Source organism: Rhinoraja longicauda, chromosome 23, assembly GCF_053455715.1.
Source record: "Rhinoraja longicauda isolate Sanriku21f chromosome 23, sRhiLon1.1, whole genome shotgun sequence".
Lineage (NCBI taxonomy): Eukaryota > Metazoa > Chordata > Chondrichthyes > Rajiformes > Arhynchobatidae > Rhinoraja > Rhinoraja longicauda.
The window spans coordinates 26,737,986-26,764,998 of record NC_135975.1 but is presented as its reverse complement, the minus strand read 5'-3'; the positions used below and the strand labels follow the sequence as shown (position 1 = coordinate 26,764,998).

General features: G+C 44.1%; 1 protein-coding gene across 1 annotated transcript in view; it reads right to left on the bottom strand.

Moving 5' to 3' along the window:
- LOC144604802 (potassium voltage-gated channel subfamily A member 3-like) overlaps window positions 1-27,013 on the bottom strand; it is a 123,752-nt gene that overhangs the window by 29,715 nt on the left and 67,024 nt on the right. Inside the window, exons 3-4 of the mRNA XM_078419466.1 lie at window positions 25,791-25,906; window positions 13,528-13,811 (exon numbers count right to left, since the gene is read on the bottom strand). The gene's annotated coding sequence lies outside the window, so the exon portion shown is untranslated. The remainder of the gene's footprint in view (window positions 1-13,527; window positions 13,812-25,790; window positions 25,907-27,013) is intronic.

The following is a 27,013-nucleotide window of genomic DNA, read 5'->3' as shown; positions in this document are numbered from 1 at the left end:
GATGGCGCCGAAGTAGAGACGATCAAAAGCTTTGAGTTCTTAAGAATAAATATCACCAGAAATGTATCCTGGATCAACCACATTGAAGCAAAGGCCAAGAAAGCACACCAATGCCTCTACATCCTTGGAAGGCTTAGGAAGCTCGGCATGTCCCCATCAACCCACACCCACTTATACAGATGTGTTGGAGAGAGCATTTTAATGGGATGCATCGCAGCACGGTTTGGGAACAACTCCATCCAAGACCACAAGAAATTGCAGAGTGTTCTGGACATAGCCCAAACCATGACTCAAATGAACCTCCCTTCCATGGACTCCACCTACACTTCTCTCTGCCTCGGCAAGGCCGCCAGCATAATGAAGGACCAGTCTCATCCCAGTCACTCCCTCTTCTCCCGTCTCCCATGAGGCAAGAAATACAGAAGTTGAAAATGCATACCACCAAGTTCAGGGACAGTTTCTTCCCAGCTGTTATCAGGCGACTGAACCATCCTCTCACCAACTAGAGACGCTCCTTTCCTCCCATCTACCTCATTGGAGACCTTTAAAATATCTTTAATCAAACTTTATTAGGCTTTATCTTGCACTAAATAATATACCTTTTATTCCTAATGTACATTGTGGACGGCTTGAATGTAATTATGTATAGTTTTTTCACTGACTGGAAAGCACGCAATGAAAAGCTTTTCACTGTACCTCGGTACACATGGAAATAATAAACTATGTAGAACTTCCACCATCAATATCCATGGGGTTGCAGACACAAGGAACTGCAGATGCTGGTTTACTAAAAAAGGCACAAAGTGCTGTCATAACTCAGTGGGTCAACACCATAGGTGACGTTTCTGACCCGAAATGTTAGCTATCCATGTTCTCCAGAGATGTTGCCTGACCCGCTGAATTACTCCAGCACTTTGTGTCTTTTTTTCCCATGGGGTTGCAATAATCTTCAAATTTAGCTGAACCGAGTACATTAAATATTTGGCCTGCACATATGCCTATCGGACGGAGATTAGGTCTTCAGCACCAAGTGATTCATGCCTTAACTCTGCAAAGCTTTTTCCATCACACATGTCACACGCAAGAGTGCAACAGAACACCATCCACTTGTTTAAATGAGTACAGCTCCAAAAACAATCAATAAAGTTGACACCATTCAGAACCATGTAGCCCACTTGATTCACATTGCATTCACTTCCTTACATGGTCAATCTCTCCCCAGACACTGCACCATCAGTGCAGAGAGTGAAATCTACTACGTGTAACGCAGTAGCTCTTTCGCCCTTCCTCAACAACATCACCGGTTCAAAACTGAGAATCCCTTGTTAAACAATGCCTAAAGCATCTGCTTTTGTCAAGGATTGAGGCTCAACAACTCCTTCTCAAAAGCAAGTACGGTGAATGACACACACCAGCTGAGTCAGCACAGACACATGCTGGGAACAATGAACAAAGAATGTTGTTAAATTTTAAGGATTTTATTTATTTAATATTTCTCATCGACAGTCAGTCTTCCTCACAACGTATTGATTTGGTGATGGATATGCAGGGGATGGAGGGGTATGGATCACGTGCAGGCAGAAAAGATTAGTTTAACTTGGTTAGTTAATTAGTTCAGCACGGACATTATGGGCCAAAGGGCCTGTTCTTGGGCTGTGCTTTTCTATGTTCAATATTTTTCCTTGCCCATAATGTAGACGTGCTGATGGGGATGTGCTGAAACCTGGTGTGCATGTAACAAACACATGTGGAACGGACGCTGCTTATGAAATGAAAAGATGCACTAGTGCACTAGGATAATTGTTCTGATTTAGTTTATTTTAGTTTAGTTTAGTTTAGTTTAGTTCAGTTTAGAGGTACAGCACGGAAACAGTCCCTTCGACCCACCAGCGATCCCCGTACACTAACACTATCCTACACACACTAGGGGCAATTTACAATTTTACCACGTCAATTAACTACAAACCTGTATGTCTTTGGAGTGTGGGAGGAAACTGGAGCACCTACGTAGTCAAGGGGAGAACGCGCAAACTCCGTACTGACAGCACCCGTAGTCAGGATCAAACCCGGGTCTCTGACACCGTAAGGCAGCAACTCCACCGCTGTGCCACTGTGCTGCCAAAATGGAATAAGTAATCCACAGAATGTAGGGAGAACTGTTAACCCATGTTCAGAAAGCCATAATTTTGCTGATCAGCCAACAGATTTAGGATCAAGGCTGTTGTCTTGATGGCTTGTTGCTGTCGCCGGTCCAAAATCTGGAATAAGTTAGATTTGTGTCAGTCAACAAAATGTTCTGAGTGTGCTTTAAACCTACACTGTGTTTCTTTCTACATTTGGCCAAAGTCTGCTTCCAATCCCTGCCTCCTATTGCCAAGGTAAACTTGCTGTGTTCTCACTTGAATAAGCCTGGTATTGACTCAAGAACCAATGCCAATACACTCCCCTGTAAACAAGTCCTACACTCTCCTGGGTAGTGCCCAGCAAACAGGCCCTACATTGTCCTAGGTAGTGCCCAGCAAACAGGTCCTACATTGTCCTAGATAAAGTGCCTGCAGTGCCCAGCAAGCAAGTCATGGATTTGGTATAAACCAACATCTGCAGTTCTTTGGTCCTAGATTTCCCTTAGTCTTTTGATCGTTGCCTGTCCTGCGTTCCCTTTTGCAGGATGTTTAAATTACCATTATAAATATAAAGGGATACATCATTACACATTCATTGGGATGCACATAAATAAAAGTGTGTGTGAGACAGCTACACTATGTCTCAGTCAGATTGCACTGCATGAAATTTTAAACTGGTTTCCCAATATACACCTCGCATAGTTTCCTTCAAAGGAAATGAAAATCAAGTATGATGTATTTATAATGTATGATGTATATGATATTGGGAGAGGGCCGCGATAAGGGACAGGAATGGTTTAGATTAAAGCTCCAGGATACATAAAAAATATTTCTCTTCCATAATCTTCTTATAATTGTCAACATTACGTTGTAACGCTACAAAATCAACTTGGCCAATGGTTTGATACATACAGTCATAAAGTCCTAGAGTTATGCAGCACGGAAACAGGCCCTTCGGTCCATCTCAACATGCTATGATCAAAACTTTCCGAGTGTATGTACCTACAGGTCTTCTCCAGCTTCTGAAAGCCCGCACATACAGATGAGTGTTTGGGCGCTGGGCGGGAGGGATTTGCTGGCTGCAGGCGTCTCCTGCCATGTGGGAACTCGGTTTGCGGCTGCATTTCCGACTCGCAAAACTATTTGGGTTACGGACCGTTGTCAGGAACAGAACTCTCTGCGACCTGCGGAGGACCTGTACTGATCTCAACTCCACTGGTGGCCATCAATCCTCCCCTTTTTAAAATATATATCAAAAAATGTATTCAATTATTTAAAAACAATATTTACAATGCAATAAAACAAAACAGAACCCACCACCAGAATACAATACTAACAAATACACTAAATGAAACTATTATACAACGATATTACAATCCCTATCCAGGATGAATCCAATCCCCCGCGGTGCCCAGCAGTCCCAGAAATCCCCCAGGGTGCCCGTGGACAGCGCGTAGTCCCTCTCCAACACCACCCGGGCGTGGATGTAACCCCGGAAAAGGGGTAGGCAGCTGGCTCGGGCAGAGCCCTCTTCCGCCTGGCGCCATGAGTCGCGGATGGCCAGCTTGGCCAGGCCCAGGAGCAACTCAACCAGGACATCTTCGGCCCTACCCTCTCCCCTACGCACAGGGTGTCCAAAGATGAGGATGGTTTCACTCCTCCCCTTGGCTGCCATGGATCCAACACTGCAGCTGTGTGATTTCACGGAGGGGGCCGATGTTCTCCAGAGATGCTGCCTGACCCGCTGAGTTACTCCAGCACGTTGTGTTCTCTCCAGAGGAGTCATCTGCTATTTTTGGTTTTGCAAACGTTAACCTCTATTTCTAAACTTCACACTGTCTGAGTCACACCATCAGATTGTGGACATGTAACATCCTTCCCAGAACCCTTCAATCAGTTCCTCGTCAATCTGCCAAGGATTATATTGGATTATAAGCTTCACATGGACAAGATGCTTAAACTCCCCACTCATCACTCCTGTGTTGGTGCGGTTGGAATGGGAGACTCACTACATGGGGATTAGCACATCGTTGGTCTTTGCCCGAAATACTTGTACCTCTTCAATTGCACTGATTAAAAATAGCCCAGCCAGGAACTGGGCAGGCAAATACCTTCTGAATGCAGTGAGCAGAACAGTTGGTTGATGTAAGGAGAGACCAAAGGAGAAAATAAAGGTGCAACCTCCTGTCCTGAATGCACAGAGCACAGAACAGTTTATTCAGCCCACAATGTCCATGCCAACCCTTAATCTATTCCTATCCAGCATTTGCCAAGAGGCCTTCCATGCCCTGGCAATCAAAAGTACTTGACCAGATAAATGTTAAATGTTCTGCCAGCAACCTCCTCCACTTTCTCAGGCAGTCCATTCCCAACTGCAACAACCATCTGGTTGCTCCTCTCTCAACCTCCCACGCCTCATTTTAAACCACTGGCCTTTGACTTTCGATGTCTCAAAGGGACATATTTCAGGGGTAAATGTTAAGGGCAAACATATCTAATTATCCAGCTGAACAATCCCCCTCATAATTTTATATTTCTCAATCAGATCCCTGCTCAATATCCTCAAACCAAGGCCAACAAACTCAGCCTGCCCAATCCCACCTCTTTATTGAACCGTTCCAGCCTAGGCCACATTGTGGTAAATCTGCTCTGCACCCTCTCCAGTCAATCAGGTCCTTCTTATCGAGTGATGAGCAGAACTGTGCACAGGACTGCAAATTGTTATAAAGTTGTACTTTCCCAACTGCTCTGTCCCTATCCTTAGCTTTTAGTTACCTACCCAGTGCCTTTCCTATAGGGGTAGAGCAGTCAAATAGTTCTGACATTTGGCACTGAGATTGATGGAACAACTGATGCCTCAGTGGTGCTCAAAGTATTTTTGACCCATGGAGTGGGTCACCAGTCCAGGATCAAAGATGGAATGGTGGCCAAGTCCAGTCAAGGTTAGGCAGCAATGGACATAATACTGTCAAAGAATCTCCTGATGTTCTCATTGCCTGTTCACGTTGTGTTTGGGGGAGTGAAGGTTTGACTGCAAGGACAATTATAAGAAGCAAGTACCAACCTGCTTCATACATCCCAATCTTGCTGGTCAACATGCTTGTACTGGGAAGTTGCAAACATCACACGCCATTACTTAGAAGAATGGCAGATTAGGTTCTGGGAATTCTAATCATACAATGCTTGCTCACATGTCTCTGGGGTACCTAACAAATTGTAGTGTCCTATATTTAGCTTATTTATGAAGGGTAGTAGATAGTTGGCATGACAATGTCTGTAGGAAGCCTATTAACTAGGTCCCAGTGCCAATTTGTGGGCAATCTATGAAAGGAATTATTGTGAGAGGGATTTCAAATCTAGAGCTGGTAGTTTTATGAGGTAATTTCTACGAGTACAGTGTGCAGATGCACAGAAGCTGCTGAGTACCCACAATGATGGCAATGGATAGATGGCACATGAAGAACTTCACTGTCATGATCTCTCACTGTGGTTACATGGTACCTGAACAACATTGGTCTTGGACAGTCTAGTTTAGCTTAGTTTAGTATAGTTTAGTTTCGAGACACATAGCGTGGAAACAGGCTCTTCGTCCCACCGAGTCTGCATCGACCAGTGATCCCCGCACACTTACGCTATCCTACACACGCTGGGGACAATTTACAATTATACCAAGCCAATTAATCTACAAACCTGTACATCGTTGGAGTGTGGGAGGAAATCGGAGCACCCGGAGAAAACCCACCCAGGTCCCGAGAGAATGTACAAACTCTGCACAGACACCACCCATAGTCAGGATCAAACCCTGGTCTCTGTCACTGTAAGGCAGGAGCTCTACTGGTGTGCTAGGATGCCGCCCTTACCCAGAAGGTTAAGACCTGTATATCTGTTACTAAAAGAGGCCCAAAGCCACATAAGGGGAATGTGACAGTGAAGATTCTGGAAGCTTGCGTTTCTTCCCAAAGATATTTTTTTCCGAGTATATTCCTTGCTCCCTTCACTTCCATTTGATTCTGCTTCCTTCCAATGCCATCAGCATCTGTTCAATCCTCAGGTCTCCAACCTACTGCATCCTATCTGCCCCCATCCACTGCCCTCTTCACTACTGCGCTCACTGGTCACATCCCTCTCTCATTTCTTCTTCAGATTTCTCCCTCTAATCTTTTAGTTAATCTTCTCTCTGACCTCTTGTTCCATTTTTGGCTTCCCACTAAACTTCTCGTCAATTAACCCTCCATCCCCAAAGGTTCCTTCAACCTTCTCCCCTCTCCATCCTGGGTGATTGAAAGGTGATGCTTACAATGTGGTTTATATTTCATTGTTCCATTTCAGTACATATGACAATTAGGCAGTCTTGACTCTTCAGACGGGTCTGAAGAAGGGTCTCGACCCGAAACGTCACCTGTCCTGCTGAGTTACTCAAGCATTTTGTGTCTGTCTTCCATGGATATCTTGCATTCCTTCACCCACTGATCGTTCTTTAAAAGAATGATTACAGTGATTACAAAGAGACATTCTAAGAAATTGTGGCAACAGCTTTACTGTAGGTCATAATTATTCACAGCTCGCTGGGGATTTCATGTTTTATCATTTGACAAAGCAGCTGCAGGAGCCAGGTCAGCATGACTTAAGTCAGGAAGAACGCTAGATAAGCTGGGAACAAATGTGAATCTCAGACGCGGGTTTCAAATCCAACTTCAAAACCAAAGGCCAATGTAAAACAATGAAATCTCACTAGTCAGCCACTGACTATCCACATTACTGCACTTCCAGAGAATTTAATGTCACTTTCCCATGAAATTGAAATTAATTTTACAATTAAAACAATTTATCAATAAACAAGAAATTAATACTTGTGATGAAAGGGTTCTGTTTGAAATGTTAATTCTGTTTCCCTTCCCATAAATGCCACCTCACCCATAACATCTTTCCACCTTTTTTAGCAGTCAGTTCTGATTTCCAACACCTGTATTTTCTTAGTAATATTTCAGAATTCCATTTGTTAGTCTGAAGTGAGGCAGTACCTGCACGGCTGTGATACTTGCGACCATAAACAAATAAATGCAGGAGCTGTGCAGGCCAGGTCACATCTGTGGAGGGAATGGTTTTGGGGTACCATTTTGGGTTGTGACCCTTCATGTGGACCCATCGAGAGTCGGAATCTTCACCTGGGCTGCACCATCCCTCCAGCAGTGAGGGGGTTTTTTTTTGCTCCAGATTCCAGCATCACCACCCTCCTGTGTCTCCATTGTGATATTTATGGGGTGTCAATTTAACAATAAGCCAAAGCAAACTTTCAAATATCTATAAATATTCTGATGAGAGCTCTATGAGCACAGCCAGCATGAACAGGAAACCAGGAGAACCCCAAGGACATTGTGCACTGAAATGGACCATCCGCTGGAGTTCCAAAAATGTCACTTGGCCTCACTTTTCTCTTTCCTAACTATTTGAGTTATTGATACTGTTACTGTTATTGCACTGCACAATCTCTGTAAATGGCAGTCATTTCCTGTCATACCTTTCTCCTCACATTACATTAACAGCAGCATAATTTTCAGTCATCAAAACGACGTGTCAGAAACAACCAACTCTTAAATATCTGTCAAATGACAAAAGCTATTCAATTTTGTTTTAAAAGGTTTAAATTATAAAAAAGGTTTTAATAATAATTATAAATAAAAATCATTTAAATACTAAAAAAAAGATTTAAAAGGAATTAAAACTATTGATGAAAATTTAGATAATATCTATATTCTAAAACTCTCGTTTGTTTGTTTGTTTGTTTGTTCCTGAATTACATCCAAAACGGTACACGATAGCGCAACAATTTTAGGCCCACCTTACTCACCGTCGTTCCTTTGGTGCTAATGGAAGAAGTTTAATTGAAATCGGTTATATTTTTAAAGTTATTCACATTTTAAAGTGGGGGAAGGGAGGGAGGGAGGGGGGAGGGAGGGAGGGAGGGGGGGAGGATGGAGGATAAGGGGGGTTGGGATGGAGTGTGGGGGAGAGGAAGGGGGGAGGGGGGGAGGGTGCTGCACCAAATGCAGGAGAGGTTTGAGCCCAATGGGTCCACTCTATTTATTTTATTCTTACCCCTACTCCCCCTCACAGACGTTCCTCTCTACTGAAGTGTGGAATTACTAGCTCTGATTCATTTTCAGTGTGTTTTCCCAGAGTTACTACTGCATGGGCCTTGGGAAATTGGAGAGTGGTTGCACTTTATAGCTCGTACTTGACTTATTTTATAAATGAAATCTCACTGCTAGTACTTGCATCTTTCCTTTTTTTCTTACTCTACAATCATGAGTTTGTTTTGAATGTATTTGTTCGAACGGTGAGAGTTAGTGACGTCATGTAAGGGGATAGCTTCAGGGAGAATAGAGTCTGAGAGGCAGGAAAGCTGAACTAATGAGTAAACACGGTGAAAAAAACAAAATCACTGAAGCGTGCTAAATTAAAAGCTACTTGTGGTTAATTCAGCTTCTGAATAATTGCCAATAATTTTGCACTTCCTCAAAGAAGCTCCATTGTTCTAAATATGGTGGCAAACTTGAGGGGTTTACATGAAGTGATCTGGACTTGAAGACATCTGCCAAGGGTTCTGAACTTCAGAGGCAGGTCGAACAAGGAAAGCTCAAATAATACTGAGGAAATACGTACAAGTACCTGATATTCTTTTTTAGCTATTTTATTGATTCAGGTGCAGCAGTAGAGTTGCGGCCTTACAGCGCCAGAGACCATGGTTCGATCCTGACTACGGGTGCTGTCTGTACGGAGTTTGTACGTTCTCCCCGTGACCGCATGGGATTTCTCCGAGATTTCCGGTTTCCTCCCCCACTCCAAAAACATACAGATTTGTAGGTTAATTGGCTTTGGTATAGCTGTAAATTGTCCCCAGTGTGTGTAGGATAGTGTTAGTGTGCATGGATCGCTGGTCGGTGTGGACTCGGTGGGCCGAAGGACCGGTCTCCTCGCTGCATCTCCAAACTAAACTAAAGTAGATTTCCTATTTAAAATTACAACATTAAAAAAAATAAACGGAAGGAATTAGCATATGCAAAAATAACCAAATAAAGAACTGCCATTGTAAAAAGGACATCACTGCTGATCTCCAATTAAGCTGCGATAAATGTCAGGAGATCTGTGACGCACACATAACTTTATGATCTGGGTACTCAGGTGGAAATGGAATAGTGGCTACTAAAATATTCAGAAATATGGAGCCAATATAAATAATACACCTCTGCCCTTCTGTTAATTCTTTCTCTGAAATAAAAGTTGAATGAACATGTCCCAGATAGTAGACGTCTGCTGATTATTTGTAATGCAATCTGTGGTGGGTTTATTTTTGCTGACTGCAAGGCTTGCCTGATACTTCCTCCTGTCACAGATCCTCAGGGTTGAATTACTGCACGCTTCATTATCAGGGAAGCACTGCCTCTGCAGCTGAGCCCCAACGCACTCTGCATCTGTGTCAACTGATCCTTGCCCGGGCTGCACACTCCGTCGGTAGCGCGCCTTGTCAGGTCACCTGATGGCAAGCAGAACCAAGGAGAACTAAATACCTGCACTCTGGATTCCAATGACAAATCTATACTGGGTCCCTTCCACGAGCAGTGTGCTTGTTGGACAGTGACTGGAGGAAGGCCTGACAGTGAACCTGAGGCGCACAGCTCAGCACGGCGCAGGTGGTCATGATGATTTGGGACTTCTGCCCTAGGCAGCAGCAGCTATTCCCTGTCCACAAAGTCACTCTCCATAGGAGATGCAAGGGTACGTGCCCAGAGATTAAGGCAGCAAAGGGAATATGAGGTAAGGCACAGAGGGCAGGAATGCCTATGGTTTCTCCCATCCTTTCTTCAGTATGAGCTCAGTTTCTTCCCAGCTGTTATCAGGCGACTGAACCATCCTCTCATCAACTAGAGTGCACTCTTGACCTCCCATCTATCTCATTAAAGACGCACAAACCATCTTTAATTTGACTTTTATGGACTCAATCTTGCACTAAACATTATTCCCTTTATCCTGTATCTGTACACCTTGGACGGCTTGATTGTAATCATGTATAGACTTTTCGCTGACTGAATAGCACTCAATACTTTTCACTGTACCTCATTACACAGGACAATAACAAACTAAATAAACTAAACACCACCATGAATATCCATGGAGTTGCAGACACAAGGAACTGCAGATGCTGGGTTACCAGCAAAGACACAAAGTACTGGAGTAACCTCAGCACACGTGACAATCATAAACTAAACTGTGGTAAACAAGGTCAACAAAGTCACGGAGACTTAACTAGTTTAACCCAGTAGATAGACGAAAAAAGCTGGAGTAACTCAGCGGGACAGGTGCCATCTCACTTTTTGGAGTAGATGTGTGATGATGACATTAAATATGTAGATTCAGTCCAAAGATACTAGAGGAACAAGATGGACCACTCTATTGAAATCGCCTATACTGAAGTGCAGTACGCAAAGGAGCCATTTTAGTAGGCAAAACCCGCCGTTCGCTATGCCTCTCGCAGTGTAATCAGTGTTTTGGGGGAACAATATGTGTGATGATACCATTAAATGCAGAATATATCTCATCTATCAATTCACAGGTTTTTGTTATTTTTCTTTTAAAATGTTTCTGCAAGTTTCTGCCTACTAAAATAGCGTCATGAGGTACTACGGTTTTTAGGGTCGAGTGGTCTATCTTGTTCCTCTAGTATCTTTGCTTCAGCCTGGCGATGAGTTGAGACCCTGGTTGCAATTTGATACTGAAGCCATGCTGAGCCTGACACCAGCCTGGTGATGACCGGGGATCGAGATCACAGGAGGCGGACGGAGGTAAACGCATCTCATTTTTATTTGTACCTCCAATGGGCAAGAAGAAGCGAGTGCGCTCCAATGATGTCCATGAGGAAACCCTGCATTTGCTTCCCCCAGGACCCAACAGTCATCACGAGACCTCTCAGGCTCTTACTTAACGATAAAGGATTATTTGGTTCAGGCCACAGCCTTCCAATATCTAAATTGCAGATAGACACAAAAAGCTGGAGTAACTCAGCGGGACAGGCAGCATCTCTGGAGAGAAGGAATGGGTGACGTTTCAGGTCAAGACCCTTCTTCAAAAGTCACCCATTCCTTCTTTCCAGTGATGCTGCCTGTCCCACTGAGTTACTCCAGCTTTTTGTGTCTATCTTTGGTTTAAACCAGCATCTGCAGTTCCTTCCTACACACCATCTAAGTTGCTGCTGACCCTGGCAGATGTGCTTGGGAGACTGATGTGAGCCGTGCAGACACAGGGATAACACTTCATTCTGCGGGAGACTAGGTAAAATCAAATCCACCGCTTCCACATAGAAACAGAAATGCTGGAAAAACTCAGCAGGTGAAGAATCTTTTGCAGAGAAAGGTTTAGGATGAATACTTCAGGTCAAAGGACCGTTGTCAGATCAAAACCATTAATCCTGTTTCCTTTTCCAGAGATGCTGCTGAACCTGCTGAGTGTTTCCAGCACTTTTGATGGAGAGAGTGCCGGAGTGGGTCAAACTGTTTAACATTGCAAGGTCAGGAGAGGAGCGATGGGCTGAACAGCCTCGGCCTGTGCTTTATTGTTGTGACGATGCAACTTGTCACCTATCAACCACCACATTTTTAAGAGTGTTCTTTGATAAGATTGCAAATGTTCCAAAATACATAATATTTTTAAATGTATTCACATTACAAAATCCACATTGTAAAACAGCTTCCACTTCATAATAAAAAGTTTCCGTATGAATCTAGAGTCAGAATTTGATCTGATTCAAGAAAGAAATACCAAGGCACCCCTAGGAGGGGTCCTCACCTGGATAGCTGGCCCCTGTGCAGTATAGTTAGAGTCATAGAGTCATAGAGTCACACTGCATGGAACTGGCCCTTCGGCCCAGCTTGCCCGTGCTGACCAAGAAGCCCTATCTACACTCGTTCCCACCTCCCCACGTTTGGCCCATATCTCACTAAACCTTTTCTATCCGTGTCTATGTCTGATATTCTGTTTTATTTATTTATTTATTTTTTAAATTATTTTTTTGAAAAGCATATGTACAAATAGAAATAAAAGACAAATTTGTTACAAAGTTCTTACATAGCTTCAATTTTAATTTTTTTTAAGATATTCTGTGTTTTACGTGCTATGTTCTATGTTCTATGTTTAATACTCTATGTTCCATGTTCTATGTTCCATGTTCTGCTCCGGGGACCATTAACGGGGCTGAGGGATGATGTCATAGAGATCTTTATAATTATTCAGCTATTTAGGAGCATCAATAGGGAGAAAACAGAAGCAGGTTCAGCACCAAGACCATTAAACATTAGATAATTGACAAATAAACCCACTGGAAAAGTCAAGAGGATCTCATATGTGCTAAGAAATATAATGTCCTAACATAAGAAGTAGTGAGGCAAATAGCATGTGTGTTTTGGTGGGGCAGTTCAGTAGGAACCAAAGGGTGGATGAAATAGATGAAATGAATCAAGGGATTGAAAGTGGCAGGAAGGAACTGCTGATGCTGGTTTATACCTATGATAGGCACAAAATGCTGGAGTAACTCAGCATGTCAGGTAGTATATCTGGAGAAAAAGAATAGGTGACGTTCCATGTCAGAAGCCTTCTTCTCCAGAGATTCTTCTGCCTGACCCATTGAGTTATGCCAGCATTTTGTGTCTATCTAAGCCTACATGGTCTGTTCCTTTTCATTAAATTCTATTCAGAAAAGGAAATCATAGACTCACAACACATTCATGTGCCTTAGCTCCTTGTATGATCACAGTCACCGGTTAGTGTTGCTATCTCTGCTGAGACAGGCTTACCAAGCAACCAACAGATAGACACAGTCCACAAGGTTGTCCAGTGTGCATGTTTGTGGGTGTGTCTAGAACGAGCTGCCAGGAGTGGTGATTAGAAAAGCACCTGGATGTCCAGGGAATGGATGGATATGGATCACGTGCAGGCAGAAGATATTAGTATCATGTTGGGCACAGATATTATGGGTTGAAAGACCTGTTCCTGTGCTGTACTGTTCTATGTTTTAATATACGTTCATCACTTCATCAAAATAAGAATAGTTCATCTTGACCTCCTGACAAGCAGCCTATCCCTGAGTGTAATGGCTTCTTCAGTAACGTGTTGGATGCCACCTGATGATACTGCTGTCCGAAACACCTGGTGGATGTCACACAGCGGGCAGTGTTGGGATCTGTGGATTGATATATCCTGCGTCTGAGTAGATATTTTTACTCACTGGCAGAACATAGGGAACAGTTTTCTTGAAAAAAGAACTAAAGTATGTGGCAATGTAAAGGGATTAAAAAAATCTACTTTATAATTGAATCATGTCTGAAAGAGCCAATGCTATAGCTGAAACACATACCTCATTGCTAAATGTCAAACTGGTTTTCCTCTTGCGTTTGATGATGATGATGATTGCCTGGTGAACAGATCCCCATTCAGTCTGAAGAAGGGTCTCGACCCGAAATGTCACCCGGAGATGCTGCCTCTCCCGCTGAGTTACTCCAGCATTTTGTGTCCACCTTCGATTTAAACCAGCATCCGCAGTTCTTTCGTACACCCAATGAGAACCTGTCTTGTCATTCTGGATGTGGATGGTATTCGTTAAAGTTGTGGTGTTTTCTTCCAAACAAGTTTTCATACGCTCTGGAGAAGTATAAAATATGAGAAATGTGATAAAATATGAAGCCTTCCTCGATCCACTCATTTCTTAAAATACCTTGAAAAATATATCTTCAGAATGAATCAGCCCTGTGAAAACATCCCCCATTCTGGTCGCATCAGGAAGTCAGAGGTTCTGTGACTGTCTCCAGTCAATACTTGGCATGATCCAAATATATCAGCAACATTTAAATCAGGTGCAGGATCCATTGGAGCAGAATTCCGATTTGAATTGGCAGTGTGTTTAGCACAATGACAAGGTTGCTAAATTTCATCGATATGGGGAAAGCCACGTCAACTTTCCTTGTCGATTCTCTAAAAATAACGCCTGGTCATGTTAACCTTTGAGTGACATTGAACTAAATGAGGACAAAACTTGCTCCATTTTATATCACATGAACTTTAGCAGACACATTTCATTTGTTATTTGTCCTCTTGCCCGATAAGTTCAGTTTTAAAAAGACAATGGATAAGAGCCAAACAGTGTTAAATTATACATATCAGGGATGTTGATGGGTATTAACAAAAGCAGTTTCAGGTAGCAAATGACCAGTAGAGAGTCATGACTAAAATTTCATTTCTTAGTAATGGCCTCAGCCGTCTAAATTAATTTTCCATCAGGTATAGACTTACAGTGATCTCTATGATTTAGTCGTCTCACCTCCATGAATACAGCACTTTGTTCAGACGTATTTTCAGGGTGAATTGTTTCAATGAAGGTGTCATAGACAAAGGTCAGTGCAGTTGGAAACAGGGTAATTATCTAATGAGGCCATCAAACTGAGCCCAATGTTTAGATTGGATAGGAAAGGAAATAGACACTATTAAGTCCCTTGGACACCCTAGGAGAATCCAAGTAATACATTACTGTGAATGCCAATCATTTGCGAGATGGAAGCTACGCAGCATGCACGATATGCATTATCACTTCATGCAATCACTGTATAGGGTCAGTAGCAGGTTAAGGCATAGCTGGTGTCCTGTACACCAGACCAACACCACCCACTGTTCACCCATGGGACCAGGCACATTCAACTGCATTGCCAGGCCTCAGCTACAGGGAGAGGTGGGGCAGCCTCAGACTTTATTCCATGGAGTACAGGAGGCTGAGGGGTGATCTTATGGAGGTGTATAAAATCATGAGGGGAATAAATATTGTAAATGAACTATCTTGGTGCACTGGGGATTTCGGGCTTTGTTTGGTTTTGGGGTTTTGGGATTATATTGGGATTCTTATTTATTGAACATTTGTTGTTTGTTTATGATACAGTAAACCCTCGTTTTAACAAACCCCTTTATAACAGATTTTGGTTATAGCGGACAGACCTGCCAGTTCCACCTTCACCCACCGCATGTGGACCTAGCTGTTGTTGCGGCTCACGTTGTAGCCCCTGGGGACAGTGCTTTCTCCAGGCCGCTGCTACCGACAGGACGTGTTCGGTCACCATGGGGGATCCTCCTCTCTTACCAGCTGCCACTTTTTCTTGGTCCACTCAGCCTCCCCCTCCCCCCTCCCCCAACATCCACCGCCATCTCCTCCTTCTTCCCCAAAGTCGCTGACATACTACACCTTGGAAGACGTCGGTGACTACAGGGGAGGAGAAGGAGGCGGTAGTGGAGGAGGGAACGGCAGAGTGGACAAAGGCACGGGAGAAGGAGGACGTGGCAGCGGTGGAGTGGACGCAGTTCAGTTCAGTCTATTGTCCGGTGTACCGAGGTGCAGTGAAAAGCTTTTTGTCGCGTGCTAACCAGTCAACAGAAAGACAATACAAGATTACAATCAATCCATTTACAGTGTATAGATACATGATAAGGGAATAACATTTACTGCAAGGTAAAGCCAGCAAAGCCCGATCAAGGATAGTCCAAAGGACATCAGAGGTAGATAGTAGTTCAGCACTGCTGTCTGATTGTGGTAGGATGATTCTGTTGGCTGATAACAGCTGGGCAGATACTGTCCCTGAATCTGGTGGTGCGCGTTTTCAACAGCGAAGGCCAACAGGAAGAAGGGGCAGCTGGTGAGAGGGGAGGGAAGCCCACTGTGGCCAAGATCAGCAGTATCAGCGCCCAGCTTTAAAGTGCAACCCCACAGAATGCTGGAGTAACTCAGCAGACTGAATCAATCGGAGGAAGGGTCCTGACTGGAAATGTCACCTATCTATGTTATCCAGAGATGCTGTCTGACGTGCTGAGTTACTCCAGCAATTTGTGTCCTTTTGTGTATTAACCAGCATCTGCAGTTCTTCGTTTCTACTACGCACAATGATAATACCTTACTTGGTTATAGTGGACAATCGGCAATAACAGACACCATTCCCCCCCCCCCCCCCCCCCCCTAATGTCTGTTATAACAAGTATTTACTGCATTATCCATTGAGTACTGAGTTTATAAACCTGTCGCGCTGCTGCAAGTAAAAATTTCTTTGTTCCGTTTTGGTACATATGACAATAAAACATTCTTGACTGTCTCATGACTCTTGAATGCACACACTCTTTTTCCCAAGGTAGTAGAGTCAAAGATCAGAGGACATAGGTTTAAGGTGAGAGGGGAAAGATTTAATAGGACCGGAATGGCAGCTTTTTCACATGGAGGATGCTAGGTATATGGATTGAGCTGCCAGACGAAGTAGTTGAGGCTGGTACAATAACAACATTTAAAAGACATCTGGACAGACCTGACGACCTTCTACCGCTGCACCATAGAGAGCATCCTAACACATGGCATCCCTGTGTGGTACCTCAGCTGCACGGAGGCAGAAAGGAAAGCTCTACAGCGGGTAGTCCATAGAGCTCAGAGGGCCATCGGAACATAGCTACCAGACTTGGAGGGCATCTACAACACACGATGCCTCAGAAAAGCCACCAGCATCCACAAAGACTCTTCACACCCCTGCAACAGTCTGTTCGAACTCTTTCCATCCGGCAGACGATACAAGGCCTTCTATGCCCGCACCTCCAGACTCAGGAACAGCTTCATCCCCAGGGCCATAGCTGCTATGAACCGGTCCTGCTGAGCCGGATGGCCACAATGCATAGATCAACTTGCACTTTACCCTGTCCAAAACTGTTACAACTGTTTCGTTTCGTTGGGTTGCTGCTGTCTAAATTACCTAAATTATTGCATCGTATGGGAGACGCATTCCCAATCTCGTTGTACCCCTGGGTATAATGACAATAAAGATATATTGTATTGTATTGTATTGTATTGTATTGTATTGTATTCATGGATAGGAAGGTTTAGATGGATATGGGTTAAATCCAGACAGGTGGGACTAGTGTAGATGGGGCATCTTCGTCGGCATTGCGGTGAAGGGCCTGTTTCCATGCTCTATGACTCTATTTTTTTTTTTTTAATCAAAAATATTTATTCAAATATTAAAATAATATATACAATACAATAAAACCAAAACAGAACCCACCACCAGAATACTATACAAACAAATATACCAATTGAAACTATTATACAATTATATTACAATCCCCATCCAGGATACATCCAATCCCCCGCGGTGCCCAGCGGTCCACTGTATGACTCTATGGGGTTGACAGTTAAATGTTGCACATCAGAAGCAGCTTGTCTAACAATACAGCACTCCCTTGTACTCGCACAGAACTGCCAACCTAGATGATGTTTGACTAGAGTGCACACGTTCAGATTTGGATGGGAATGGAGATCGTTAACAAACGACACGGCAAACAAGACAATCACCACCAATGTAAAATCTCCGACAGACCTTGAAGAGTGCCGGCCCGTCCCTGAGCCAGGCACAGCCACTGATGGTGCATCAGCAACGAACATCCACAGAAACAACTGACAACTTTAGGCTTCATCACAGCTACTCTTTGTCAATACTGGGATTGGGGCGCACGTCTAAAGCTGATTCTAATGAAACGGAATAGGCCTCCTTCCACATTCCACTAATCACCCGATATATATTCAGATTCATCAACATAAAATCTCATCCCTGCAACAATAAACCAGCAACTTTCTGCAACAATAATTGCCTCAATTTAATGTTTTACATTGATGTCGAAAGTGTTCACACGTTTTTGCAGTATAAATTTCTCTCGTTACTGAGATTGGTATTCCAATGATTAAAATAATTTACTGTGAACATGAAGTCAGTGTATTAGCTAGGGAACAAAACAAGCTATCGGTGTCAGCAACAGAATGGGGACAAAAGGAACTGCAGATGCTGGAATCTTGCACGGAACACAAAGTGCTGGAGGCAGCATCTCTGGAGGACATGGCTAGGTGACATTGCCTTTCCATGTCCACCAGAGATGCTGCCTGACCCATTGAGTTACTCCAGCACTTTGTGTTCTCAGCAACAGAATGCTGGTTCGGAAGGAGATATCTGAAAGACTTGGTAAGTTACCTCTTGGTAAGGGACTAATTAGACAGCTCATTGTGGAATAGGGGTGTGAGAGGTAAGATCAACATTTGATGTCATCCCTGAGTGTCCTTCAGAAGCTCGATTAGTACAGGTGTCAGAGGTTATGGGGAGAAGGCAGGAGAATGGTGCTAGGGTGGAGAGATAGATCAGCCATGATTGAATGGTGGAGTATACTTGATAGGCCAAATGGCCTGATTCTACTCCTATCTCTTATGATCTTATGATCTTAGTGATGAGCTTCCTTTTAGAATCTCCCTCGTTCACACAGTATCATGTGGCTGAGCAATGAGATCCAGGATTTTAACCCAGTCGCTATGAAGATTTGGCGATAAATGTCCAGGTGAAGATGTGTGTGATTTGGAGGGAGGATGAAAGAGAGGAATAGATGCACAGGGTCTCTTGTCCAGAGTGGATGAATCGAGGACCAGAGGACATAGGTTTAAGGTGAAGGGGAAAAGATTTAATAGGAATAACATGGGTAACTTTCTTGCACAAATGGTAGTGGTGGGTGTATGGAACGAGCTGCCAGAGGAGGTAGTTGAGGCTGGGACTATCCCAATGTTTAAGAAACAGTTAGACAGGTACATGGATAGGACAGGTTTGGAGGGATGTGGGCCAAACGCAGGTAGGTGGGACAAGTTGGATCGAAGGGCCTGTTGCCAGGCTGTATCACTCTATGACTCTATGACTACACGGAAGATAGACACAAAATGCTGGAGTAACTCAGCGGGCAGGCAGCATCACTGCAGAGAAGGAATGGGTGACATATCAGGTCTGAAGGTCAACCCGAAACATCACCCAATTCCTTCTTTCCAGAGATGCTGCCTGTCCCACTGAGTTACTCCAGCATTTTAGGGTCTGTCCTTGATGTAGGATTTGATTGTCTGTGTGTCAAGAAGTGTTAAGATTGTTTCTTGTTGGAGACAGTCATTGCCTGACACGGGTTTGCATGATAGTTACTTCATAAATCGATTCATTCCTGAATGTTTTGACCAGGTTTGTTGCCTGCAGACATGAATTGCTTCATTACTTGAGGGGCTGCCAATCCCACTGGACATGTGCAATCATCAGAGAAGATTTCCGTAACTGACAAGGTGGATGTGGCAGTTTACTTTAATTTAGTTCAGTTTAATTTAATTTAGTTTAGTTTGGTTTAGTTTGGGTACGTTTGGTTTGGTTTAATTTATTGTCTTGTGTATCGAGGTACAGTGTAAAGCTTTTTTTTGCTGCTTGCTGGCAATGGGTGGGATGAAGGAGCTGAGGAGCAAATCTCGTGGGGTTTCTGCCGCTGGGATTATTTGCCTCCGATGACCACAACCAGTTTTTTCACCTGACGCAGCCACGGTGGCCTGAGTAAACCTCTGTACCGCACGATTCTAGATTCTGCAAACTACTGATTTCCCTCATTTGTGGCAATTGATCAATCGTCTCTTTTCTGGAAGCAAAATCCTGCAGATGTTGATAGTTTAAAGTAAAACAGAAAATGCTGGAAGGTCTGATCGCTGATTGGGAATGCCAGCTGCTTCTCTCTGTACAAACACCGCCTTAACTCCTGAAAAAGCCTAGCTTCTCCTGTGTTCAAATCACCTCTTTTACCGTTCTGCTTTCTTGGTTTGAATGTGAAACGGAATCTTAGCTATAGTTGTGTTTACGGACAATGTTAACATTGTGGCAAAGCTGTTTGCGTTTTGTAACAATCCCTAAATCAGTGGTGTGGATACTGATCCCTCAGCATCACCTAAGGCACAGTTTAATAAATTCATAATTGATAAGAGCAGATTAGGCCATTCGGCCCATCAAGTCCGCCATTCAATCATCTATCTTCCTCTCCCAACCCCATTCTCCTTCCTTCTCCCAATAACCCCCGACACCCATCCTAATCAAGAATCTATCAATCACCTCCTTTAAAATATCCATTGACTTGGCCTCTACAGCCTTCTGTGGCAATGAAGTCCACAGATTCACAACCCTCTGACTAAGGAAATTCCTCCTTATTACCTTTCTAAAGGTACGTCCTTTTATTCTGAGCCTATGGCGTCTGATCCCAGACTCTCCCACTAGTGGAAACATCCTCTCCACATCTACTCTGTCCAGGCCTTTCACCATTCAGCAAGTTTCAATGAGTTCCCCTCTCATTCACCTAAATTCCAGCGAGTACAGGCCCAGTGTCGTCATACGCTCATCATATGTTAGCCCAATCATCCCTGGGATTATTCTGATAAACCTCCTCTGGACTCTCTTTCCCTATTTCCCCTGTTTCTCTGTTCTCCAATGCTTGGTCATTCTAAAAGCATTTTTACCAACATCGCACTGAACATCAAGAATGTGAACTCACTGAGATTTTTACAACGTTTTGATGCAGCCTGAAGATTATCCAGTTGGAAGACTGTTGCAAAACACTAATGGGATCAGCTTTGTCTCAATGTTGGCCTTGAATCAGAGAATCATAGTTTTTGATACCCCCGTAGACTTGAATACTCAGTATGAAACAAAATTCAGTTCTATTGGAAATGTCATCTTTCAGAACAGACATTGATCTAAGATTCAGCCCGTCTCCTCAAGGTGTTAAATAACATTGAGGGTTTCCTTTCAAGAGGGAGATTCTTCTGCCCAACATTCCCTGCCTTTTACATTATGAGAAAGGATCATCAGTTCGTGATCACACTGTTTTTAAGACTGTACTGCCAGACTGCAGGGTGGCACGGTGGCGCAGCGGTAGAGTTGCTGCCTTACAGCGCCAGAGAAGCGGGTTCGATCCTGACTACGGGTGCCGTCTGCATCGAGTTTATATGTTCTCCCCGTGACCCATGCGTTTTCTCTGAGATCTTCGGTTTCCTCCCACACTCGAAAGGCGTACAGGTTTGTAGGTTAATTGGCTCGGTGTAAATGTAAATTGTCCCTAGTGTGTGTAAGGTTGTGTTAATGTGCGGGGATCGCTGGTCGGTGCGGGCTCGGTAGGCCAAAGGGCCTGTTTCCGGGGCTGTATCTCTAAAACTAAAACTTCCTACCCTGAAACAGTAATAACATTCCAAAAACACTAAAAAGATGATAAAGTGTTTTGGGACATACAGACATCTTAAAAATCTGTTCCTTTTCTCTGAGGCCATAAATCAGCTCACTCCTCAGCTAACAGTAATCAACAGGGCTGAAAGGTTAACTCGTGCAAAATAAATTGTAAACTCATCAGTCTGAAGAAGGGTCCCGACCCAAACGTTGTCTGACCATTTACCCCACACATACTGCCTGACCCACTGAGTTTCTTCAGCAGTTTGTGTCTTACTCAAGTTTCAGCATCTGCAGTCTTTTGTGTATAAAAGTTTAGTTGAGTGTTGATTTGCTGTAAAACGCTTCTTTAAAATAACTCCTGGAGGAATCTTGCTTTAAGGTATTCACTCGAGATACAACTGGCTGAATTCCTGGTTTCAATGTCAATCTCACTTACAGTGCATCGGCAATGACCAAAACCACACAACTAAATCTCTGCATTTCAAAATAATCTAAATAATAATTCAAATTAATGCAAGGGGAGGAAAGGAAATGTACCGGCACACCACAGGGCTGTGTTCTGAGCCCCATGCTCTACTCCCTCTTCACACAGGACTGTGTTCCTGCATTCGACACCAACACCATTGTCAAGTTTGCAGATGACACAACGGTGATCGGGCTTATCACCAACAGGGATGAAACAAACTATAGAGCGGAGGTGCAGAACCTGGCGGACTGGTGCTCGGATAACAACCTGTCCCTAAATACCACCAAGACCAAGGAGCTGATCATCAACTTCCGTAGGTCACATAACGGGGAATATGCCCCGATGTCTATCAACGGGGACAGTGTGGAGAGAGTGTCCAGCTTCAAGTTTCTGGGCACTCACATTTCGGAGGACCTAACATGGTCCAATAACACTGCTGTGCTGGTCAAGAAGGCACAACAAAGACTGTTCTACTTAAGAACACTGAAAAAGTCTGGTCTACCCCAACAGCTGCTGACGACCTTCTACCGCTGCACCATAGAGAGCATCCTAACGCATGGCATCCCTGTGTGGTACCTCAGCTGCACGGAGGCAGAAAGAAAAGCTCTACAGCGGGTAGTCCATAGAGCTCAGAGGGCCATCGGAACACAGCTACCAGACTTGGAGGGCATCTACAACACACGATGCCTCAGAAAAGCCACCAGCATCCACAAAGACTCTTCACACCCCTGCAACAGTCTGTTCGAACTCCTTCCATCGGGCAGACGATACAAGGCCTTCTACGCCCGCACCTCCAGACTCAGGAACAGCTTCATCCCCAGGGCCATAGCTGCTATGAACCGGTCCTGCTGAGCCGGATGGCCACAACGCATAGATCAACTTGCACTTTACCCTGTCTAAAAACTGTTCCAACTGTTTCGTTTCGTTGGGTTGCTGTTAATTACTTAAATTATTGCATCGTATGGGAGGCGTATTCCCAATCTCGTTGTACTCCTGGGTACAATGACAATAAAGATATATTGTATTGTATTGTATTGTATTGTATTGTTTAGTTTAGAGATACAGTTTGGAAACAGGCCCTTCGGCCCACCGAGTCTACGTCAACCACAATCCCCATAAAGCAAGCACTATCTTACACACTAGGTAAAGACAATTCATAATCTTTACCGAAGGCAATTAAGCGACAAATTTGTACGCCTTTGGAGTGTGGGAGACTCACAGAACGGCAGATGCTGGAATTGCTGTGGAACTGTTGGAGAATAAGGTGTTGGATGTGGCTGGTGGGGTGAATGGTAAGGACCAGAGGGGCCTGAAGGATATTGTTCCATCTGGAGGGAAGGGGAGCAAGAAAGAACAGTGAGACCAGAAGATGAAGCTGGAAACAGTGCAGGGAAGATTCACGAGGATGCTGCCAGGACTTGAGGGCCTAAGCTATAAGGGAGAGGTTGGGCTGGCTAGGACTCTCTTCAAAAAAGTTCCGATAATGTTTAGCTGTTAGCTGGCTGGAGCTAAGACTTTAAAGTAAATGAGAAGGGAGGTTTCTGCTGAGGTAAAATTATACATATGATGTGTCAAGTGAAAGCTATGGAGCCAAGCAGTATTTGTAATAGCAGGCTGCAGGTTTGTAGCAGGGAGGATCAATGGTGGAAGCTATCAGTGAACAAGTTCAAATCACAGAAAATGATAAAGGTTAAAGCTAAAAGTGACTTAATCTGAATGCACAACGTGGCCAATCAATGGCACAACTAGAAATACAGGTGTTTAATCAATAACTATTATGAGAACATGCTCACACAGTTTGCTCTGAGCCTAAGGCAAATCAGTGTTTCTTTGCTGGGTCTTTGTGTCCCTTTGTATTGATTCTTCATCAGCAGTGTTGACGAAGAATCAATATAACTGATATTGTAATATTGAGGGCAGGTTGATGGAGACAACTGGATGGATTGGACAATGATCAGTCCAGCTCTTGTCTACTCCCATTAGGGCACAGTGGATGCTGGTGTTGATGCCGGTTGATGCTGGCACCTTGTGTGCCCTCGTTCAAATGATCATGTAATCCAACACATGTAACGCCTGGACCGAGGGTGTTGCCAGGAGCCCTTGTACTTGACCCTCCCACATCACACCTGTCTAAGGGTCAAAGTCCCTTTTAACCTTGGCTTTGACAATGCAAAAGAAACCCCGTTTATCTCCTATTAGGGCTCAGGTCATTGATAGCTCTAGGTTAAAAAATAATTATTTGTCCATCGGGACAGGGCATATGTGCCGATAAAAGTAATATATTAGTGTACGAAAATAGCTGCAGATGCCGGTACAAATCAAAGGTATTTATTTCACCAAATGCTGGAGTAACTCAGCAAGACAGGCAGCATCTCAGGAGAGAAGGAATGGGTGACGTTTCGGGTCGAGACCCTTCTTCAGACTGATATCAGGGGGGGCGGGACAAAGGAAGGATATAGGTGGAGACAGGAAGATAGAGGGAGAACTGGGAAGGGGGAGGGGAAGAGAGGGACAGAGGAACTATCTAAAGTTGGAGAAGTCAATGTTCATACCGCTGGGCTGCAAGCTGCCCAAACGAAATATGAGGTGCTGTTCCTCCAATTTCCGGTGGGCCTCACTATGGCACTGGAGGAGGCCCATGACAGAAAGGTCAGACTGGGAGTAGGATGGGGAGTTGAAGTGCTCAGCCACCGGGAGATCAGGTTGGTTAAGGCGGACTGAGCGAAGGTGTTGAGCGAAACGATCGCCGAGCCTGCGTTTGGTTTCGCCGCTGTAAAGAAGCTAACATCTAAAGCAGCGGATACAATAGATGAGGTTGGTAGAGGTGCAGGTGAACCTGCACCTCCTACATCCTCATCTATTGTATCCGCTGCTCCAGATGTCAACTTCTTTACATCGGCAAAACCAAACACAGGCTCGGCGATCGTTGAAGGAGAGAAGGAATGGGTGATGTTTTGGGTCTGAGTTACTCCAGCATTTTGTGTCTATGTCCAATGAACATTGGACATAGGTCGAACAGGTCCAACGGTCGAAAATTCTACTCCTGCTTTTATTTCTTATTTTCTTCATTCTTATGATCTCTAAGATATCAATGCCCATTCAATATAAAACTCATGATGTCTCTCAATAAGGTGACCGCAGGCCCTGAACGGCTCACTCTCTCTGTGTCTCTCTTTCCCTTCGGCAAACACATTTATTTCCCAAAGCCGAGACACCACTTCGATCCCCGTTGTGCTCAGTGCCATTCATCTGTACCGCGATGAGAAAGGCCGTGCCAACACCGCCATCTGCTTGGAACAGAGATTTATGGGCGGCACGGTGGCGCAGCGCTAGAGTTGCTGCCTTACGCCACTTGCAGCGCCAGAGACCCGGGTTCGATCCTGACTACGGGTGCTATCTCCACAGAGTTTGTATGTTCTCCCCGTGACCACCAGGGTTTTCTCAGAGATCTTCGGTTTCCTCCCATACTCCCAAGATGTACAGGTTGGTGGGTTAATTGGCTTGGTGTTAGTGTAAATTGACGCTGGTGTGTGCAGGATAGTGTTGATGTGCCGGGATTGCTGGTCGGTACGGACTCGGTGGGCCAAAGGGTCTGTACCAGCGCTGCATCACTAAAAAAAAAGATTTGATCTCCCCTTCAGTGCTCCGAAGTGTTAGTTTCTTGTCTTCAACGTCTGTTACGAAGAGCAGCTTCAGAACATTCCTGAGACAGCAAACAGCCCTGATACAATCAGCACCTACCATGTCCATATTGTTCATCCCAGGGCGAAGATTGTGCATGCACTCCACAGAGAGATACCCTCTCCCAGTAACAATAACTTTGATTCAAATGCTTCAGGAGTGGCATCATTCAACATTTACTGCATTTCACACCTACACCTTCCACTTAGTTTGTTCAATAACATAGTCAAATCTACTTCTCGTCTGGAGCAGTGAACATAGTTTTCAAATGAAGTTTTGACTCGTTTCCCAGGCATGAACTTCCCCTGGCCCTGTTTCCAGTTAATTTTTCAGCATTGCAATCTATCCTTCCAGGAATATCCCTGTAACATAAACCCTGTGATTAAATGTCAAGCCATGCCCCTCTTGCATTACCTGAGTGCGGCTGCTTGCTGTGACTCGCTGATCTTCATTCTCCCATGTGGATAAGGCAGCAAATCTTTAAATTCAAGGTGCAATCTTCCTCCCAACTTTTCACACCATCTTAAATTCTGAAAGATTACAAAACATGAGAAATAGACATTAATCTCCCTCCATCTGATTGCACTTAATTGGCTTTATTTGAAATCTAAATTTTCGAAGGAAATGCATCTTAATAATGAATTACTCGTATGCCCAAAGACCCAAAGAGTTGTGAATCTGTGGTTTTCACCTAGGGAGTTGTGAATCTGTGGAATTCTCTGCCACAGAAGGCAGTGGAGGCTAATTCACTGGATGTTTTCAAGAGAGAGTTAGATAGAGCTCTGAGGGCTAACGGAATCAAAGGATATGGGGAGGAAGCAGGAATGGGGTACTGATTTTGGATGATCAGCCATGATCATATTGAATGGCGGTGCTGGCTCGAAGGGCCGAATGGTCTACTCCTGCACCTATTTATGTTTCTATGTAGAACTTCCCCAATGTTGTCGTATCTCAATGATGAAGAGACCTCGAGGCGAGATACACTGTGGGAGCCGTACATATAGTGACCACAATATCCCTGGGCTGCATCAGGTGCTGTGCCCATGACAGCCCGGCTCCAACATGACCTCCCTTCATGTCAAGTCCTGTGCCAAGGTTACTAATTTTCAACACTGTACAACAGCCAAACACTGTTAAATTATACATGGGTATTAATAGGCACGTTTCAGGTAGCAAGTGACCAAGAGGACGACGGGACTAACATTTAATTTCTCAGTAAGTAGCCTTAGTGCTCTACATTTCCACCAGGAATAGACTCAGAGTGAAGACCCTGATTTGGTCATTAACCCACAGCAATACAATACACTGATTGTGCCATTTAAGGCGTCAATTGGGGAGAGGATTCAGAAATTGCAGAGAGGATTCTGAAATGGGAGGTGCAAGGGGACTTGGTAGTGCTGGTGCACGATTCCCAATAGGTTAATTTGCAAGTTGAATTAGTCGTAAGGAAGGCAAATGCAATATTAGCATTTATTTTGAGAGGACTAGAATTTAAAAATAGGGATGTAATGCTGAGGCTTTATAAGGCACGGATCAGACCATATTTAGAGGACTGTGAGCAGTTTTAGGCCCCATATCTGAGAAAGGATGTGCTGGCATTGGAGGTTCCAGAGGAAGATTACGAGAATAATCCCAGG